The 22,214-nt window shown below is 39.6% G+C and overlaps 1 long non-coding RNA gene across 2 annotated transcripts in view; it reads left to right on the top strand.

Moving 5' to 3' along the window:
• The first annotated feature begins 2,868 nt into the window (after window positions 1-2,868).
• The window catches only part of LOC102497394 (uncharacterized), a 211,185-nt gene continuing 191,839 nt past the window's right edge, over window positions 2,869-22,214 (top strand). For both annotated transcript variants that reach the window (XR_001370484.1, XR_334790.1), the window contains exon 1: window positions 2,869-3,071. This is a non-coding gene — a long non-coding RNA (uncharacterized LOC102497394). The remainder of the gene's footprint in view (window positions 3,072-22,214) is intronic.

The raw sequence follows: 22,214 nt of genomic DNA, 5'->3' as shown, positions 1-22,214 counted from the left end.
GTGCTCTCTCGTTCGTACCAGGCTGGCCATATCTGGCCATATTTCCCACCTCGCTTTTCCTTCAGCTCAGGAGGAGAACACATATCCCGGGGTCTTTGCATCTGCTGGCTGCTCTGAACAGAACACTCTTCTCATGGATATCAGCTTGGCTAGCAGCTCGCTGCCTTTGAGTTTCTGTACAAAGGACACAGGATTAAGTGGGCACCCCTGACCATGTCCCATCACCTCACCAAAAGCAATTTCTCTATTCCTCTTAAACTTTCTATCTTGCTTTATTGTTATCTCTGCAGTCGTGCTGCCTAATAATGGATAATTTATTAGGTGGAACACATTTACTCCTCTCCCACTAAAAGAACTTTCACAAGAACAAGGACTTTGTGTAATTTGTGATTGTATGCCTGGCACCTCAAAAACTGCTCAGTACATAGTAGGGACTCCCTCTGAACCCACTGAAGGCATTAAATGAGTGGACATTATGTCTAATTCGTACTTCCTTTTGAGCCTGCACTATTTTTTCCTGCGAAGTAACTTTCTTTGTTTCAGCTAGCACACAGCTCACAATTGCCACTGAGTCTTTCAATTGCAGTATTCTCCACTACCTGGCAACTTCTCTCTTCTACATTAGTTAAAATTTATGTCCAGTAAGGCAACACAAACATTTTTTTTTCCATAGTGCATGTGTACTCCACAGAGAGAGAGAGAGGGGGGAAGAGAGGGAATGAGAAATAACAACCCAGCAGGGATGACCATGCTCCAATCCGTTCTAGCCTCCTCTCAAGATTATGGGCATGCATCCACAAGTGCCCGATGAGATTTCCAAGCTAATGGATCTGGGACTCTGACTATCTGGTCAACCATGTGAGATTCCCAATACCTTACCCACCATACCACCTGCTGGCCCTCCGAGTGCTCCTTTTGGTCAGGTATACAGTCCTGGTGTAACAGGGCTGAACCATCACAGAGCATGACTGATTGGGTGTGACGGTCTATGGTCAGGCAGCTAGGCAACATAAACATGTCTAGTTAATAAAATCATTGCAGTATTTAAGTCATGCAATTTAGGAATCAATTAATGTTTTCATTTTCCATGGTTCTAATGGTTGAAGGAAGGGAAACATGAAAATTACATTCCTTTTCATCAAATCAGAATAAATCCATACTTTCAGAGACTTTACCCATTCCCCAAATGATCATTTCAATGTTTGGTATATGTTCTCTCTATTTAGAAGAAAAATGTTGGACCAGCTCTTAGTGATTAAGAAAGCTGGATCCTATATGGCCTACTGAATGGTCTAAGTGCCAGCCCTGCAGCTTGAAAAACACAGGAAGCGTGTGTGTGCGTGTGTGTGTGTGTGTGTGCGCGCGCGTGTGCACATGCATGCCTGTGTCTGGGTATGTCCTGAACCTCAATAACATGCAGAAGTGGAGGAGAAAGGATTGCAGTTGAACATTCCCCTCTTATTGGGATGCTTCCTCCATCTCCCCTCTCAGTATCTGTCTGTCTCTCTGGAGAGCACACAGGCCCTCTGCCAAAAAAATAAATAAAAAGGAAAGAAAAAAAAAAAGGAAAGAAAAATTACTTTCTTTAAAACACCTCTAATGATATATATTTTAGAAGTTTTTAAATTTAATTCCATTTGTCATTATAATTATTTTTTATTTGACCAGAGAGGGACAGAGAGAGAGAAAGGGAAAGCAAAAAAGCAAGCTACCAAGTCTGGGACTCGAACTGTGGTCAGCCATGTGAGAGTCCAGCACCTTTAATCACCCTGCCACCTGCCAGCCCCAGAAGTTAATATGTTCATGTATCACATATGTAAATAAATGGTTGAGATAAACTGTTGATGAAACAGATTTCTTCCATGTTTGCCAGAAATTCTCAAGTACTAATGAGCAATGATTAAGAATTTCTATCTGCCAAAGGGACCCCATGGAGTTATAATCAAGCTGTAGTCCACATTCTCTAGGAGAAATACACAATCATTTTAGATGGGTCTCTGATTAAGAAGTTTCAAAGAGGAATTTTAATTTTAAAAGAAAAGTCAAATTTAAAATCTTGATTAATGGCAGAAGCTGGTATGGACGGGTAACAAAGCATGTTCACTCTGATCTTAGGAAGTACAGGAGCATGCCATAATCATATTTTTTTCAATGGCTATCACAGTAGATAAACCTTAAAATGTCCTGTTCAATTCATTAAGCTTGTTTCTCATTCAGGTATACAAATGATCCTCTTTGGGGAAAAGAAGCTTAGGGCTCTATTTAGAGGAAAATTAATTCAATGAGTTTTGGTTGAAATATTAAAGTCAGAGGAACACTTGATCACCTGAACTATAACTAAAACTTCCTTTCCTTTTTATCAGACTCACGTCAGTAAGGCTTGTAATTTTTTGAAGTATGTTTAACACATTCATCATAATGTTAATTCAGAGGAATAGATTTTTCTTTTGGAAGCTTTGAGTTAAATAACAAGATCCTGGAAACTTCTGTTAGCAGTTGGTGTTAATGATTTTTCCTTTGAAACGAGTCATGGAGAAGCAGAAAATTGATTTGCCATCTCCTGATGTTCGTGTATAAATGAGATCACACTTTTTACTTATTGCAAAGGATGAAATAAATCACACATCCATAGGCAATAGAATGAAGTGTTATTGTCTTTTGTCGGGGGGAGTATTTTTTTTTTTTTGCATGCACAGAAATGTGTAAATAAAACCAGTATGCTTATTTAACAAAGCATGTGTTGACATTCTTGTTCCACCCACAGTTGTTCTAAATTTGCTGCCGTTTCCTCAAGTCGCCTCCAGATGGCGCCCTGGGTGCCCGCTGTCTCTGCCCAGCGACCGGCCAGTTGTCAGCTGCTGGGGAGAATGAGCTTGGAGCGGCAGGGCTTAACCCGGAGCGCTCCGAGGTGGTTTTCTGAAGGACTCTGGAGGCAGCTGCAACAAGGCGTCACTCACTGTACAAGTATTTCCATTTCTAAGAGCAAAAGGAAGAACTTAAGCGGGCAGCACTTGGAGTGTAAATTGCTTTCTAATATTTAAAAGCAGCATGGATCGTGGGCAGCAGAGCTGGTACGTGCAATAGAAACTGCTCAATGCAATTGTGCTGGGTAGGACCCCGTCTGATCATCCTTTGTGTGCCAAACGTTCTGTGTCCTGGGTTGTGCCTATGTGTATACACCCATTTCATTTTCACCAGGATCATGGGGACTTTCATTTTTTCCAACATGATATAATAAAAGCTTTATAGAACATGGTTTATTAATAGAAATGTGACTCCAGCGAGAGTCTAAAGAAACATAATCATATTATGGAAATACTTTTCATTTATGTTTCTTCTTTAGAGAAAAAGAAGGAAGATACTCCTAAACTATATTACTAGGTAGTTTAACAGACGTGAGTTTTAAAAGACAATGACAAAAAATATATGATTAATGACCGTGGACTTGATAGTAAAGCAATTTTACCTGTAGGTGTAGATTTCACACACCTGTAAAATATCAATATTTTAGCATCTGTGTGCCACAAAGTACGTTATGTAGCTATGAAAATATTAATTATGAAAATACATTATCATGTGTATGTCCATTTCATGTAGTCTATATATGCCATGTGAATGTGTGTGGTATGTTTACGATAACATGTATATATGACCTCGATGCAAAATGATGTTTTTTAGTTAGAAATCTCCTTGTGCCAGATATGAATGAATTTGTGCACCTTCATATACAATATTTCTGTCTAGATAACTTAGTATGCAGATCATGTATGGTCGAGAAAATTAAATTGGAGTTTAAAGAAAGAGCTTGTTTCACTGTTATATTTTAAGTTTCCCAAGTTTCATTCAGTCGTGCCCTTAGTTTTCTATGTTTTCAAGTTATAAGGAAAGGTTGGTTTTCATATTTTGAATATGACATATTGTTTGAGGTGATTATATGGGGATAGGAAGCTTAGACAAAAAAACTACACTGTCAGTAATGTTAAATGTAGAGTTTGCAAGAGTTCTGAAAACTTGAGAGTACTGCCTGGAAGTATATATTAGAAATAAACCAAAAAATTGGAAGATTCAAAGGTTCAGCAATAAAATGAAAATAACAGGTTGAGGTCCTCCTGGTATTACTACCCCAAGACTGACGTTAGATTGCTTAGACGCATGCATGGACTCCCTGTTAACAGAAGTTGTACAGGAAGCAGCAGCTGAATTTTACGTGCTGCTCTCAGCACACAAGCAAAGGTAACACCATTCCACGTAAGAGAGAGGAATGGAAGCCTGACAGTGGAAGAGGGTGTACTGAAAAAAGCCTGAGGTTCCAAGAAAACTTAGAAATTTGAGTCCCTGCCCTCAGAGAGTTGCCAGTCAAATGAAAAGGGTGGGCATGTTTGTGAATGTAAATGCACTATCAAATTCGAAGAAAAGAAATGCCAATAGAGAGTGGTGCTCGTAAGGTGTGTAGTGATGAAACGAAGGGGGAGATTGTGCTGAGGGGCATTAAAACGGGCTTTCTCTTGGAAGGCCCCTTTCTCAAGGGATGAGTAGAAAAAAATAATTCTGGTAGGTGTAATGATGAGATCATGGGAAAGAGACATACTCTAGACAAATATGTCATTTGCATTGAGTCCTCCCTTCATGTGTCTCTGAGGTGAGCAGCGGAGGACAATGGGATACCAGTCAGTGGGACAGCGAGGGAGATGTCCTTGAACGTCAGGGTGAGAAATTTGAGTTTCCTTGTCAGGTCACTTCCAGTGTCACTAACCACACAGACAGTCAGTACTCTTAGAAACATTAGATTCTCTTTGCAAAGCAGTGAGAGCCTGCGTGGAGTTTTAGGATAACTTTATGATTTATTGATCATCTGTCTACCATAGCAGAATATAATTTTCAACAGTGTGCTTGTATTTCAATATTACATCTTGGAGCTTAAAAATTCTAGAAAAAAATGTTTATCTATAGAATGACTAAATGAATAAAGAAATATAAAACGGAATCAAGACCAGGATTCTATGTCTTTCATCATGATGCTCATAGATGACTAACACTTAAAAATTCACCAAGTGGGGGCCAGCAGGTGGTGTGGTGGTTAATGTGCTGCGCTGGACACTCCCATACGGCTGACCACAGTCCCAGTCCTGGACCTGGTGGCTTGCATTTTCACCTTCTCTTTCTCTTGTCAAATTAAAATGAATGAATGAATACATACATTTGAGTAACTCTTTAAAAAATGACCAAATGTTTAAGCTATTGTTCCATTAGCTTCCATTTATGGCTCAGGTGATGACAAGCAAATTCTCTGGAATCACGCTATTGGTATTTTATCTCACTCTGTGTCTTTAAGTTTCTTTATTGCTCTTAAAAGCAAGGGAGACAGAGAGAGACAGAGAGAGAGAGAGACAGGCACCCCAATGGGGTCTTCATGCTGCAATCTACCCCAGCGTTAGCCAGCCAGGATTGTGGGCATTCGTACCTGGCATGTACAGGAAGCCCTCGGGACACAAACCCCAGACCTCTCTACATCGCGGAGCCTTGCATTACTGTGGCGTCACCATGGCTGACCTCCTCTTTTTAACCTTTCGTGTTAATAGTCTTGCCTTCCTATTTTTAAAAGGGATTTTAAAAATAATTATAAACCACATGATTATACAGGCTGAATTGACCAATTCATATGCAAATTCATACAAGAGACAGAGTGGGTATTTATTTATTTAAAGAGTTATTTATTTAATTCCATTTGTAATTATTATTTTTTAACTGGACCAGAGAGAGACAGACAGAGAAAGGGAGAGCAAGAAAGCAAGACACCAGTTCCAGGATTTGAACCATGGTTGGCTGTGTGGGAATCCACACCTTTAGCCACCCATGCCACCTGCCAGCCTACATAGTAGGTATTTAAAACACCTTAAACCAATTCAAGGCAATAGTTGGACAGTTTGAAGAAGGCCTTTGCACCCTGTAACATGTGGTTACTCCTTGCAAGAATGCTTCAGATATCCAGTTGTAAATTAGTTTAGGTCAGAATCGAGAGCCTTTTTGTAATGCTGGAAATGCAAGCTTTCATCTGAGAGATCCTTGGCCATCTGCCTCCATAGTATTTGGGGAACCAGAGATAGACTGTTTGGGGTCATAGCCCCTACTACGTAGCAGTAGGCCTCTGTCCCTGTGTACTGAAAACTATACCTTTTATGGAAATAACAGGCATATGTGAAGAAGCTCATAAAGAAAAATATTATTTTCCATTTGATAGGAAATGCAAAGAAGCAGATAGTTTAAAGGAATTTATAGATATGATTTGTTCAGTTGAATTATAAATGCCTGCATAATGTCTTACAATGTGAAAGGTCAAATAAACAATGTCACTAAACCAATTTTAAAAAATAAACACCAGAGTTTCCCAGGTTGCCTAGGAGAGACCGTTCTTCTGTCATGACGATTCAAATATCTTAATTGTCCTTTCTGTGACTTATCTAAAAACATACAAGGGTGGAATTCCTAAGGTTAAAAATATATATGGATTGGTTTTATATGTGTCAGTGGAATGGAGAATGTGGGATTTCCGTTTCACCTTAAGCTTCTCTGCACAAAGTCAGGCCTTTTCCTCTCATCGGTGGCAAGATGACAACCATCACACCAACCCTGGTCTCCATTCTGCTGGACTCGCTGTTTGTACTGTCTTTTCAGCCTGTGAGAGGAGGTAGCAGACATGGCAGTTGGGCCAAGACTTTCACCTGGAGACTAAGGAACTGGGGAAGCCTGTCTTGTTCAAACAACGCCAGCTACTCTGTGTCAGAGAAATGTACTGCAGTGTGTACTGCAGGATTTTCCCCCTAGTGGTTGACTTCAAGTCATTGTGTTCTAAAGACAATAGGAATAGGCTTTTCTTCCTCTCATAGAACTGGCTTGGTCAAGATTCCCTAACTTACACTTTTAGAAACTTATTTAAGGAGAGTATATGATTTCCTTTAAATGGCTATTTTGAAAAATACACACACCACACCCTGGAAAATATTCTCCAAGCTTTTTTAAAAAAATTATCATTAGCCAGAAGGCTGGACATTCAAAATGACACGAATTCACAATATATACAAATACTGGGAGTTTTTCCAGGACTCGAGCCCATGTTATACTGTCCTTCCTTGGAGTAGAGAACAGCTCCCTTCTCCCTCTGGCATTCTGATGGTACAGTTTTCTGTAGTCAGTGTTGACGAATGAGTTTAACATGGCTTTTCCTTAGCCTTCCAACCATACTACAAATTCCTTACCGGGTGAAGATGAATTTCATGCTTCCTTTTGACTCTCCCCGTTATACTCAACACACTTACAGCCACAAACAACACTTCAGTTTATTCTTTTACTTTCTTTGACAGTCAAGTAAAGATTACATTCTTAATTTTTTTCCACACAAAAGAAGTGGATGTAGTCAGACAGCACTGGCTTCTATTTTTTTTAAATCACTTTATTTAACTTTATTTATTTATTTTAATTTGACCAGAGAAGACAGAGAGAGAGAAAGAGTGAGAAAGTAAGCCACCAGGTCCAGGACTCAAACTGTAGTCAGCCATGTGGGAGTCCAGTGCCCTTAACCACCACGCCACCTGCTGGCCCCTATACTGGCTTCTTTAGGGCAAAATAGAGGACTTTTTAACAGCTCTGTGTTCTGAGAATGTTATGTGTGACACACTACTGTTCCCTTTAACTAACATTTTGAAATGAAACATTTTTAAAAAAAGGTTTGAAATATGGAGATACTTACAAAGGTACAAATGTGACCTTCACTTGGTAAAGCGATTTACAGCCAGAACCTATGGTCATCTAGCTTACCTTTGTCTCTGGGATGTTGGGTGACTGCAGAGAGACTGTTCCCAAGTCAGAACTGCTGAAAGTGAGGGGAAGCCAGAAGATTCCCTAGCAGGAAGAACTAACCTTACGGAAGCTTAGAAATACTGACATACTGAGGCTGGCAGGTGGTGTGGTGGTTAAGGGCACTGGGTTCCCGTAAGGCCAACTGCAGTTTGAGTCCCAGACCTGGTGACTTGCTTTCTCATTTTCTTTCTCTCCCTTTCTCATTCTGTCCCTCTCTGGTTAAACTAAAATAAGTGTAAAAAATTAAATAAAAAAATAAATCATCCAAAAAAATATTTTCTTGCTTCTGAGCTGCTCCTGGGGAAAAACTGTGTTTTTTATAATGAGCCTATTGATGAGCGTACCACAACCTGCTCCCAAGATGGGTAAAAATGCTCTGTGGGCACGTGCTAGGGGAAAGTAACACAGGGCCCGAGGCTTCTCTCCTGTCTCTGGACCAAAGGCTAACGGATGAGCTTTTGCTGCTGAGACGAATTCTTCTCTGGTCTCAGGCTCATTAGCGAAGGAAGTAGGAGGGAGAGTGTAGAAAACGGCAGCTGCAGCTGTGGGCACTCAGATCATTTGTCACCTGGCATGAAGTTAGTGCTGGCAGCTCTGGAGTTCCAGCACAGAACACCAGGGAGCAAATGCCAGCTGACTGTGGCTCCTTACCTGCTCACTGGCTCTCTCCTCGTTCAGATCTCTGATGGAGTGTCGCTTCCTCCAGGTAGCTCTGCCTGGCCTCTCTAGGGGCACTTTGCCCCCTTCTCTCCACTACCATGCACGGCATCATGGTCTCACCCTGGAAGACCTATCTGCCCTTCTCCTAGACTTATAGGCAGGACCGAGTCTGGTCTGGTGTTGCTTAGTGTTTTGCCTACAGCAGATTTGTAACGATCTGTGAAGATTTTCTATTGCATGATGGTTTTACGACTATGCATGGGCCTCGATATCAGTAGCATTTGGCTCTTATTCCCATCGACAAGTGGAAAACAGTAAATTCTCAGTCTCTGTGTCCTTGCCTACTATTAGGGGACATTATGTACCTGCCTCTTAAAAGTAGTTGTTAAGATTAAAAATAATATCTATTATTTTTATTATTCTAGTACCACTCCAAGGCTTTACTCCAGGGATTTCTCCAGGCCAACTGAGCTAGTCCTCAGACACATACAAACTTATCAAGTTGATACTATGATCGTTCTGCTTTTTGTATGAAACAGAAGCCTGAGAAGGGTAAGTTGCTTACCCAGGGTCACAGAGAAAAGAATAAAGAAAGTAAAAAGATATCGGACAGTGCTCTGGGCAGAGTGGACATGTATAAATGCTGGAATGAGGTTATTGCAATTTGATTTGGGGAAGGCTCATTCCCATGTAAATGGGAACTTAACCTCATGCAGTTAAGAACAGTTTGTTCTGTGAATTCAGAGCCTTCTGTTGCAGATATTTTCTTTGTAGAATCCCCATGGAAGTCAAATATGGTCAGGGAAAATCTTCTATTATGCATCATCTCTGAGGATCTGAGAATCTTTATCTTTCATTGAACATTTTATAGTGTTAGACCTACTAGAAAGTAAAGCAAGCTTGTACAAAATATGTTCTTGTTATGGGTCTCAGGATAAAAAGGGAAGCAAGGGGGCCGGCAGGTGGCACGGTGGTTAAGGTGCTGGACATTCCCTCATGGCAGACCATGATTCAAGTCCTGGACCTGGTGACTTGCATTCTCACTTTCTCTCTCTCTCTCTCTGTCTCTCTCTCTGGTAAAATTAAAATAAATGAATGAATAAATTAAATAAGTAATTCTAAAATTAAAAAAGGGAAGCAAATGATAGTGAGACCCACATATTAAAAGCAGCATTCATTTTTTTTAAAACTATTTATTTAGAGACAGACAGAGAGAGAGGAAAAGAGAGAGAGAAAGTGGGAAAGCAAGTCAGCAGGTCCATGACTTAAACTCTGGTCAGCCATGTGGGAGTCCAGTGCCTTTAACCACCATGCCACCTGCCGGCCCCAGTTAGTAACATTCTTTATTGTGTTTTATTTATATGTGTTACAGTTATAGATGTTTTAAACAATGTTTGCTTCTTTCTCACTCTAAAAAAACTTTTGACAAAAATGTGTTAAATTCAGGCAAATTGCAAAGAAAACAAGAAGCATCATGATTAACCCACCAAGTGTAACTACTATTAATAATTGGGCATAGGGCTGGCAGGTGGTATGGTGGTTTAAGAGCGCTGGACTCCGACATAGCAGACTACGTACGGTTCAAGTCCCAGAACCTAGCTGGTTGCTCTCTCGCTTTCCCTTTCTCTCTCACTCTGTCCCTCTCTGGTGAAATGAAAATAAATAAATAAATAAAAGTCAAATAAAATAATTCTTAAAAAAAATAATAGTGTGTTTCCATCCTATCACTGGACACAATTCTAAATATTATGATTTCTAGTAGCCTGCATGATACAATACTATGTGGCCAGAGCATAGTTTCATTTAAATTTTGCTTTTGTTGAATAGTCGAATTTTTAAAATTCTTCTAGTCTTTTCGATTTTAGCCTATTTGAACAGGCTTACTATGTTGCTTTACATAACAGATGTATCTCTGAAATAGTCATATTTAGATGACTAATTAACATCTAATAATAGGGCTGATCAAGGTGGGAATGCATTCTTTTCAGAAGGAGAGCCAAGCAAATCAAGATGGATTTGAAAAGCGGGCTCATGTGTAAGGGAACATAGCCTTGCACGAGGAAATGGACTAGCATTTCTTGAGCGACCAAGCTCTGCTTTGTACGACCACCAAAGATCAGCACTCTCATCTTCATTTTACTGTGATTATCAGGGCTCCAGGAGGATGAATGAGAAAATGAGGCTGCTTTAGTGGCACTGCTAGGATGCAAGCATAAGTCTTAGGTGGACACGTTTTCTGTCCCATCATGCAGTCGACAGTGCATTCTGTCAGTGTCCTAACTCACGATACTTCATTTCTTTGAGCTTCAGTTTTCTTGGGTGTAAAATAGAAACATTAACACTCACTGCATAGAATTTTTCTGAAGATTAATTGGAATAACATGGAGATTGAGATCCAAAGATATTTATCCTAGAGGTTAATGTTAGCAATAAGGTTGATTTGTATCTCATAAAGTAGTTCCCCAAACTGATAGAGATTGAGTATCCCCTGGGGGCTGAGGAGGCTCTCCGAAGGCTTGTTAACTATGCTTATGTCCAGACGTGAGTCCAAAAGATTTAGCTTTGGAATCTGAGATGGGTCACTGTTTCTGTTTTTAACCAGGTCTCTTGGTGATTTTGATGAGATATTAAATGAAAACCACAGATAGAAGCAAATAGAAAAATGAGGCTGAAGAGAAGATGAAAAGTTTGAGGCATGGAGATGTGGCAGTCATCAGCTACTGGTTTTAAGTAGACAGAGCTATCTGTGGGAGAGCGTGGAAGGATGCCGTCAGAATGTAAAATCACTCAGGACTTGAAGGCTTTCTTTTCTTAGGTCATTTCTGTATGAAATACACTAAAGAGGTTTGAAATTGAAAGCAAAGGAAGTATAAAATGGGCTAAATCTAAATGCAGACAGTAAAAGCTTGCCAAGAAGCCAGCAGGTAGTGTGATGGTAAATGTACTGGACTCCCACATAGCTGACCATGGTTCAAGTCCCGGACCGGGTGGCTTGCTTTCTCAATTTCTGTCTCTTTTTCTCTGTCTCTCTCTGTTCAATTAAATTCATGTGATTATGATGAATACAATAAAATAAAATAATTATTTTTTAAAAAAGGTTTGCCAAGATAAGAAGTATTTTAAAGTAGGTTGATTATGAAAATAGTAAATGCACTGAATTCCTGATGCTTGTGTATTATAATCACATGTACGCTACTTAAACTGAGAAATCTGATTTGAATTATTGGTTTGACTTTTTTTAAGTGGAATATCTTTTTATTATTATTTTTCAATTTGTTGTAGGGTACATGTACTCACCAGAGAAAGAGAGAGAAAGAGTGAGAAGTCACCCCCCAGGGTGGATGGCCACCCACACTGGTATTCCTTTTCCTCTAGTGTCCTCTTGGGATCTGGGGCATACATACACACATACATACTCAGCATGTTTTTCAAGCCGCTGGGTCAGGGACTTAGATTATGCATATGGGATCCAGCTTCCTTAACCATCATGCCATGGGGTTGGCTCTTAAGTGGAATATTTTAAAATTAATTTCTTCCTTCTCTGTATTTTTGTACAGTTTTTCCCAGCCTCTCATAACTGGATAGCAGTTGGGAAATTGATCTTACATACACATAAAGTGCCCTACCCTAGAGGGCAAATATCCTGCTTTATTCAAAGACACTGCTCAAGAAACAGCTTTCTAACCAATTACTTTTCAACTTATATTTTCATTATTTCTCATATTGACAGAAACATTTTATGAGTTTAAGCAAGTTTTCTATGAAAGATGTTCACTAGTGCTACCTGATTAAAATGATGCCAAAGGTTTTAGAACATTTGCTTTGTTTGTATTATAGGTACTTTATGTGATTCTTGAAAAGTGTACTGAAGAAAATATTTCTAATACCAATGATCTCTAAAATTGCATTTTTGTTAGGAATAGGTAAGCTGCCTGCCATGAATACTTTTTAAATGTTATTGAAAGTATGAAAATCCTGGTATATCTTTAGCTACAGAATAATAAAAGAAATATATATATATATATATAATTAAAAAAAGAAATACTTCAAGTTACGCCAACTAATTTTGTGGGCCTGTTACTGAATAATAAACTTAGTGGAGGCTAGGTATTTTGGCAGAGCAGAAAGTGACACTCCTAGATTATTGACAAGGCATTTTCTGGTTGAATATAACCTTTGAATTCCATAAGGTTGTATATTTGAATTGGTCCTTAACATAATAATCTTAACATCTTAGAGGGCTAAAGGAGAGCTTGAAAGTGATTTTCAAGATGAGATGAGAATCTCAACAATTTCAGAGCAATTTCAAAGAAGTGATGTCATAACTTCCCTTGTTAATCCAACCTTCTGCGCTGGTTCCCTGCCTTGTTGTGAAATTCTTAGGTAAACCCTTTGCTAAATCCTTCCTGCTTCTCTATAAGCCTGCATGTTTATGTTGATCTTAATGGAGACAGAAAAGCTGGTCACTGCCTTTAGAATACATGCCATTTGGATATGAAGAAGTCATTATTGAAATCTTCCTTAGTAAATATTGCAGACAAGTTATGCAAGTTATGCACATAGCTCAGGTCTCTCTCTCTCTCTCTCTCTCTCTATATATATATATATATATATACACACACACACACACATATGTATACACACATATATATATACATGTATATACATATACACACATATATACACACACATATATGTATATATATCACACACACATGTATACATATATAATTTTCTTTTCTTTTTTTTTTGCAGAGTAGGGTACTACATGCTTCTTATTCAGCTACAGGAGAGGCTTTCTCAGGCCTTTTTGTTTTCTTCTTTTCTTTAAAGAATGATTTATATATTATGATTATTTTTCAATCTTGATGAGAGAGAGGGAGAGAGAGAGAGAGAGAGAGAGACAGCCACCAGGTCTGGGAGTCAAACCATGGTTGGCCATGTGGGAGTCTAGTGACTTTAACCATCATGGCATATGCCGGCCTCCAGGCCTCCTTGTCTTCTTATTTTTAACTTTTAAAATCATTTTCCTTCATTTGAATAATCTGAATTGACTATCTTTTTGCTCTTTTCTTGACTTTCTCTACTTGCTTTTTCAACTTCAACCCCTGACCAACCACACTCAGAAACTAAAAAAACTTCTGTTAAGTCTTAAAGAATTATCTTACAGTATGATTTTCTCTGTGCATGATTTCATGTATATATTTCAGAGCATCTATTATTATTGTCCTTGAGGTATGTGCTATTAAAATGCAGAGTTTTGTACCAAACACTAAATGGATTATAAATAATACAAAAAAGTAAACCTTGCCTGGAAGGGATGCTTACCTAACAATCTCAATGGTAAGAAATATGAATACACTGCAATTTGTATATATATATATATATATATATATATGTGTGTGTGTGTGTGTGTGTGTGTGTATAGGTATATATATTTCTGACTAAATATGCATGCTGATCATTTTACTTGATTCTTGAGTAGTGACTTTCTGCCTAAAGAAGGACTTCTTGTTTACTTTGGAATTTCACCTGATACGTCTTTTCTTTTAATGTTCAGTAATTGCAGCCACAGTTCAGTTTTGTACTATCCAGTTTGAGTTACCAATTTTAGCGTACTTTTTCCTCATTTCTTCTCGTTTTGCAAGTCACCTTCTAGTCTGGCCTGTGTGTGCATTTTCCAGGTGGCAATCGTGTTCCTTGTCACTTTCTATGCAAAATCGTCTTGCCATTGTCAAAGGGAGCTTATTGTATGAAGACCTCGTGTATGAGAAGGTAGGCTCACTCTCAACCAGCTAAGTGAATTCACTGTATTAGATTAGAATAAACTAGATTCATGATAAGTTTTTCTATGAACTATTGTAAAATCTGTGCCCATGTACTGAAATGTAAAGCAGCTGGGGACAGCAGGTGGCATGGTGGTTAAGAGGGCTGGTCCTACATGGCTAACTCTGCAGTAAGAGTCCTGGATCTAACAGCCTACAAAGCACATGTCTCTCACTGTCTCTCTGTTTCTTCAGCAAGAGCACATGTCCTATGACACAAACCAGCCAAACAAAACAAAAACATGTGTGTGCCCAAAATCCTGAGAGGAGAATGGGGATAAGAGGGTTGCAAGGGTGATTTCTCACTTTCCCTCTCTCTTTGTCTCTCTCTTGCAAGTGTACATGCCTGTGGCAAAGATGTTTAAGAGAAACAATGGAATACAATTAATTGTGATAAATTATTCTGGCATGTTTTTATCAATCTCTATGTCCATTTCCGAGACATTTTTCACATTTACCATTATATTGTTGTAATATATATTTTCCAGCTTTGCCAATGTAGTCTTCAAATTGCTTCACATTTCCATGTTCAAATGTTTCTGGAAAAAGATAATGGAGCATTACCATAGCCATTGTTTCCAGTACTGTAAGATTGAGAGAATTACAAGTGGCCGAAGAGATTATGCATAGTCTTTGAGACATGAAAAAGAATCCATTTCCATAGGAAATGGATAATACTGTCTGGCTGATTTGATGATTCACATAACTTGAGGAGAATGAGAAAAATCTAGGTCTGTATATTCATTAGGCTAGATATCAGACATGATGCTTTGCAAATTAGTCTGCTGTATTTTTAACTTTCATTTGCTACTGATAAGCATACTGCAGAGCCTGAGAAATTACTCTGCTTATTTTTGCCTAAAACCGTCCTTAAGTTGATCAATTACTACTTTAGATTTTACTATAAAAAGGAGAGTTGAGTAGGAAATTTCCTGTATGACAGGTAGAGAATGCAATGTTCCAAATCTGGCGTTGTGCAGCAGTTCCTTAGAAGTTGATCAGAAATTCATTTGAATGGGGAGGGGGGAGGCATGGAGGGCAACCGTGGATGCCAGGGACAATGTTGGAGGAGGATGGGTCATAGCAGAGGCGGGGATGGGGAATCAAGGATGGCAAAACAAAAGGCAAGGTATGCAGGACATAAGAATTGGGAAATTATTTGCTGAGAACATGTATGTTGATGTGCTTGACTGAGCCAATGCACAGTGTATTTTGGATGGAAAATTCATTTGTGTGTTGTGATGGAAAAAAAATTATAATAATAATAATAAAAAAAGAAGTTGATCAGAAATTAAATTGTATCAAAGCTAATTTCTTACAACGATAACTGTGAAATGCAGGGGACTAATAGAAATTTTTAAAAAATCAGCCAATAAACATTCAGGGAATAAGCGTGCAGTGCAGTGACAATACAGGTATCTTTATTGATGTGTGGACTTCATTTCAATAGGACAGCTCATTACAGCCTGAACTATCGGCAATGCATGCCTGAGGATTCATTTTCAGGTATCGAATCCGGAGGAAGGCATCAAATGATATTGTGGAAGGCAGGAATCGAGGCCTTTTTGTAGCAGAAGGGCCTTGACGCCCCCTTCCCCCCACTCTTTGTTGTTTTGCTTGGTTTCTGTGTCTTCTTCCATGCAGTCTTTATTGTCCTACTCCACTCCACACCTGGACCAGGTTGGAGTCCAGAGATGGCTGAGGGAAGAACTCTGGCAAGATGAACACTGAGTGGAAATAAAGTGGTTGTGGGTCAGAGGACCCGCTGGAAGGGTTTATTTGTATTCCAAAATACGTGCATCTGCACCTGCGAGAAGACTTTTGCCATCACGGTCAACTCTTTATTATTTAGAGAACTCTCTGCTTTGTGCAGATCTGGCTGCCAACCCAGACTTGCCTCTCTGGAACACCTAACTTTGTTGCTGGCTGCCGACAGCATGGTCTCCTTAGGAAGGATTCAGTTTACACATGAGGAGATTGAATGTTGTGTATGTGACTGACTAGATTAGTCCAAATTCTAAAGCAAATATATAGGTTTGGGTACACTTTTTATGGATGAGCCTCTTTCTGCCTTACTGAAAGTGACTTTAGAGCCAGGCCAGCCCCATTGCCTGGTGGTAATGAGAGCTAGATCCCACATGGTCGACTGTAGTTTGAATCCTGGCCCTGGTAGGTACTTGTGCGTGCCTTGAATTCTGAAAGGATTAAGAGGACCGCATCCCACTGGGGGGTTCACTCTCTCTTTCTCTGTCTCTTTATCTCTCTCTGGAGTACATACACACCCTTTGGCAATTTAAAAAAGAAAAAGATAGGGAACCAGCAGTTAGCGTAATGGCTATGTCGCTGGACTCCCACGTAGTCAACTGCGGTTCATGTCCCGGACCCGGTGGCTTAAAACTCACACCAGGCGCGTGTGCGTGCATGCCCAAGATCTCAAGAGGAGAATGGAGGAGAAGGGATTGCGGCGTGACCATCCCCCCAGGGGGTGATTTCTCACTTTCTGTCTCTATGTCTCTCTCTGTCTGTTTGGCGAGCGCACGCGCCCTACAGTGAAAATCTCTCAAAAAAAAAAAAAGAAAGAAAGAAAAAGATAGTCATGCTGAACCCATGGTCTAGGAATTAAGGGAATCAGATCCCACATGGCTGAGCACAATTTGAATTCTGGCCCCAGCTGGCTTTCAAGATCTTGAGAGGATGAGAAATGGAGATGGGACAGCAGCATGACCATACCCAGTAGGGTGCTTCCTTCCCCAACCCCTTCTCTTTCTGGCGAGTGCATGCTACCTCTGGCTTTAAAGAAAGAAAGAGTGACTTTGAGATTCATAGACCCTTACTGTGTGTCAATGGACAGTATGCTCACATACATTTCATGAGGTCTTCCTTAACGCTTAATGTTTAGCCATCTGCGTGTCCAATCATTTCACCCTGGCTGAATATATTTGATAATTAAATATTTGTTATACTTTTGTGTGTGTGTGTGTGTGGAGAGGTTTTTGCTATAGGACATGTGCGCTCACCAGAAAGACAGAGAGAAAGAGAGACAGAGAGACAGAAAGAGAAAGTGAGAAACCACCCCCAGGGGGGATGGCCACGCCGCAATTCCTTCTCCTCCATTCTCTCTTGGGATCTTAGACACACATGCACATGCACCCAGCATGAGTTTAAGCCACTGAGTCTGGGACTTGAACTGCAATCAACTACATAGGAGTTCAGGGACAGAGCCATTATCCCACCAACTGCTGGCCCCAAATATTTGTTGTTCTTTCAGTGCTACTAACTTGAAAGGACCCAGTGTGAGTTTTAAGGCTCTGGGTCTGATACTAGAACTGCGTTCAAGTATGTAGGAGTCCAGTGACAACCATTATGCCACCTGCTGGTTCCTACATATTACTTTGTAATCTTCCCTGAAGATGTTTTAAAACTTCATTAAAAGAAAATGCAGCATATACAATGATCTTCCCACTCCTGCAGTAGGAAGATATAACATGTATTGGTATTTTGGATTTCTGATCACTGGGAGCATTTATTGGTAAAATCTAATTTTTTAAAAATCTTTTTAAAAGAATATTTTACTTTATTTATTTATTTTGCTTTAATTCGACCAGAGAGGGACAGAATGAGAGAGAGAGAGGGAGAGAGTGAGAGAGAGAGAAAGAGAGAAAGTGAGGAAGCAAGTTGTCAGGCCTGGGACTAGAACTGTGTTTGGCCATGTGGGAGTCCAGTGCCCTTAACCACCATGCCACCTACTGGCCCCAAAATCTAAATATTTTAAAAATCACAAAGGAGACTGTTTAAATAGTTGCTAGTGTCTGCCTTTAATTAACAAACATGACATATAATGGCTATTAGCACGATGGCAGTGAAGAGGTTTTTTGTGTTTTCTATTCTTGACATGTTCTCTGTAGGCGAGAACTTGAAAGACTCATCAGAAACAAGATCATAGATGTTAATATGAGCATAGCATTACAATGCAGCATGTTTAATGTGAATGCTACTATTTCTTTCAACCACCAGGGAGACATATTGAGTTGTGGACTCTCAGCATTTAAAAGAACATCAAAAGTAGAACAAATCTTGCATCCAAGGGTATGAGATAAGACCGTTGGGGACAGATTATTTAGCACCTTCCAAGTCTGTTTAGAGTTTGAATGTTTATTCCCTGGGTAACGGAGGTTTTTTGTGGTTCCTGTAAGCACTAACAGGACCGTTGCTTTTGTGTTTTCGAAAGATAATCCTGGCAACAATGTGAAAGGTGAATTCGAAAAATATCTTGTTGGGAGAAATGTGGGACAGAACTATCAGTGGCAGTGGTGATGGAAAAGAGGTGATGATTTAGAGGGAAATTTTAGAAGTGGCTCAGGACAATTTGGTGTTAAGGGGTGAGGGTAAAATTGGGTCTGGGCAGTGGCATAGCAGTAAATTCTGTGGAGCAGACCCACACGGGAGGACTGCCAGTTCGCTCAGACTTGTGGCCCATGATTTGGGACTGGGTGAAGCGACAGGGTGGAGGGTGGCATTGAGACTTGGTTAAGGCTGCTGTATCTCTATCTCACTCTCTGCCTCTCCACCCATGGAAGAAATCAATGTGATGGCTGGCGGGTAGCACAACGGTTAAGCACCATGGATAGCGATTCCCTAGGCATGGCTGACCTCCTGTGGTCTACTCCACAGTTGAAATCCTGAACACATTGCCTTGGAAACCATGCAGACACGTGTCAGAATGTGCCCCAAATGCTGACAGAATAGACAAATAGAGGTAAAGTATTGTGGCATGACAACCCCCCATTTGGCGACACTCCCCCTACTTCCCTCTCTGGCAAGTGCACCTGCTCTCTGGTACTAAGAAATGAAAAAGAAAACAGAGAATAAATAAATATGTTCAAAAAGAGAAGGTTAGAAAAACTGGCTTTAAGGACGCGTCTGAGATTTCTGGCTTATGTGATTGGGTAATAAATGACAGCACTAGGCTAGCAGGTGGTGTGGAGGTTGAAGCCCTGGATCCCACATGACTGATTCTGCACTTGGAGGCACAGCAGCTTGAAAATCACACTGGACAAGTGTGTGCACATGCCCAAAATCCCAAGAGGAGACTTGGAGGAGAAGTGATAGTGGTGCGGCCATACCCCCGGGGAATGACTTCTCACTTTCTCGCTCTCTCTTATTCTGGCTGGTGAGTGCATGTGCCTATTAACAACAACAACAAAATGATGGGCATTAATTATAACAAGAATAGCAATGAAGCTTTATTAAAAGAGATTTTAAGGGGCTAAGCAGGACAATAGAGTGAAGATAATGAGTTTGGACTTGGTTATGCTGAGTTTGTTACCTGTTAGCCATACATGTAGAGGAGTTTCTGAGCCCTTGTCCCTTTTTGGCTGGGTAATTCTGTGTCATAGGGGCTGCTTTATACATTATAGACTATTTAGCAACATACCTGGCCTCTACCCACTACGTGTCAGTAGCAGCCCTCCTAGTTGTTCTGACCAAGCCAACGAAAAATTTCTCTGTTTGGGGACAATTCTGAGGGGGCAAATGTGCCCCCAGTTGAAAAACAGCAAAATAGTGACAATGAAGACGAGGCTGTGATTTTGTGTCTAGAATTTGGGATACAGATGAGGCTTAAAATTGATTTTTAGAATCATTAATAGTAGCAATAAGTGATTGGCATATATGAGATGCAGGGGAAGTATATAGCTGATTATATGATTATTAATTTTTTGTTTGAAGAGCTCAAGACTGAAAATTGCTGAACTCCTGAGGTAGGTTGAGGTCCATTATATTTTTTGATCAAATAAATATTATATAAAGTCATTATTGTTATATACTGTTACATAATGGTCCACATTGCTTGTGTTAAGCCAAAATTAATCTTCTTATAACTATCATTTTCTGGTTCTAATTTTGCTTTCATGGAACACAAAACAAGTCTATTAGGACAATTCAAATTCTTCTTTCTAAGTCCCTCCACACATTTTAATATAGCTATCAAATCAATTCAGTATTCTTGTCTTCTGGCTAAATGTCTTTATTATTTTCAAACATTATATATTATATTTTGAGACTTCTTGCTTATATCATGAGGACTTTCCATTGGGTTGCAACCCACTTGAAATATTTGTCTTCATGTATAGAGCAGAGAACTGAACACACTCCTGGTTTAACCTATTTGGCCTAGAGGGAAATGAACCTTCAACTTCCAGGCTTTTTTTTCATTGTTTTATTTTGCTATAGGGCATGGGCACCTATTGGAGTGAGACAAAGATAGCAAGAGAGCAAGAGAAAGTGAGAAATTATCCTCTTACAGGGGAAGGCCATACTGCAATCCCCTTGCTTCCACTCTTCTCTTGGGATTTTTGTATGTATGCACATGAGCTGGGCATGTTTTTCAAACCACTGAGTCAGGGGTTCAAACAGTGTGGTCATCTATATGGGATCTAGCCACCTTAGGCACTAAGTCACCTGCCAGTCCTGTTCATAATATTTTATTAAAATGTCTCAAAATTGGGACCAACAGTTGGCATAATGGCTATGTCACTGGACTCCCATGCAGTCAACCATGGTTCAAGTCCCAGACACTGTGGCTCCAGGCATGTGTGCATGCCTTCCCAGGATCCCGAGAGGAGAATGAAGGAGAAGGGATTGCAGCATGGCCATCCCCCCTGGAGGGGTGATTTCTTACTTTCCATCTCTCTGGCGAGCAACGAGCCTTATAGCAAAAACCTCTCCAAAAAAAAAAAGTCTCAAAATTGCATTAACTTCTGTGTCAGTAATATTCTACCATTGTCTATTATTTGTTATTTTTATTTTGCATGAGCTTTCTGTTGAGTCACATTCTGTATCAATTCTGTATCATATATTATGAATTTAAAAAAACCTCAGCTATGGAAATTCAATTCATCCCTTTAAAAACGTCCTCTTCTATTTAGCTCATCATTTCAACCTGCTTGATCCCTTTGGATTATGATTTCATCATCCAACATGTTTGTTATTTCTATCAGTTTCATGCCATCTGCACAGCTGATCAGCATACCCCACAGACACATCCATCCAAGTCATTAATAAAATCGTGAGCAGGTTAGGTCCAGAAACAATGGGATTACATTGTGCTATGGATTTTCTCTTCAGTGCGTTCCCATCTATTTTTTCCTTAAAGGTCACTTTGTTTTGACAGAGTGCTATAGAAATGAGACACATATAGGTAAGCATTATGTTCCTCCTGTCCCAGGTAAAACATGCAAACATAACTTTCCTATATGAAATGGTCAGGTAAATTATGCTCCGTTTATAGAATGGGATATTGTCAGAGAAAAAAATGTTTTCGTTGAATGATAATGTCAAGTGATAAAAGCAGGATACAGATTTCAATGCAAAATCTGACACCAATATATCCAGTAGATGTAGATAAAAATATATTCTTAACTATAGATGGAGACACAGAGAACACTAAACATCTTCATGATAGTTGCCTCTAAAGAGGGAGTTGTGATTTATGTCTTTTTGAATCACATTTTATAACCTAAAAATGTTACGTAATGAATTTTTTGCCTTTATATGCAGAGTATAAATATTAAAATAGACTTACATAATTTTGAATCAACAACATTTAAAACAGAAACAGCGTGAAAATACATGGATTCCTGAAAACTAGGATGTGGGGAAAAAACCCTGGTTTTTAGCTATAGGAAAAACCTTTGTAAGAAAGCCACCAGTTTTTCTTTTTAAGACTTATCTATTTGTTTTTCACATGAGTTTTACCAGAGAGAGTGAGAGAAAGCAAGCCATCAAGCCCAGGACTCAAGCCATGGTTGGGCATGTGAGAATTCCAACACCTTAACTACTGAGCCACCTGCTGGCCCAGAAAACCACCAGTTTTTT

Source organism: Tupaia chinensis, unplaced genomic scaffold (assembly GCF_000334495.1).
Source record: "Tupaia chinensis unplaced genomic scaffold, TupChi_1.0 Scaffold000281_1, whole genome shotgun sequence".
NCBI lineage: Eukaryota > Metazoa > Chordata > Mammalia > Scandentia > Tupaiidae > Tupaia > Tupaia belangeri.
This window is presented reverse-complemented; position numbering and strand designations above follow the sequence as displayed.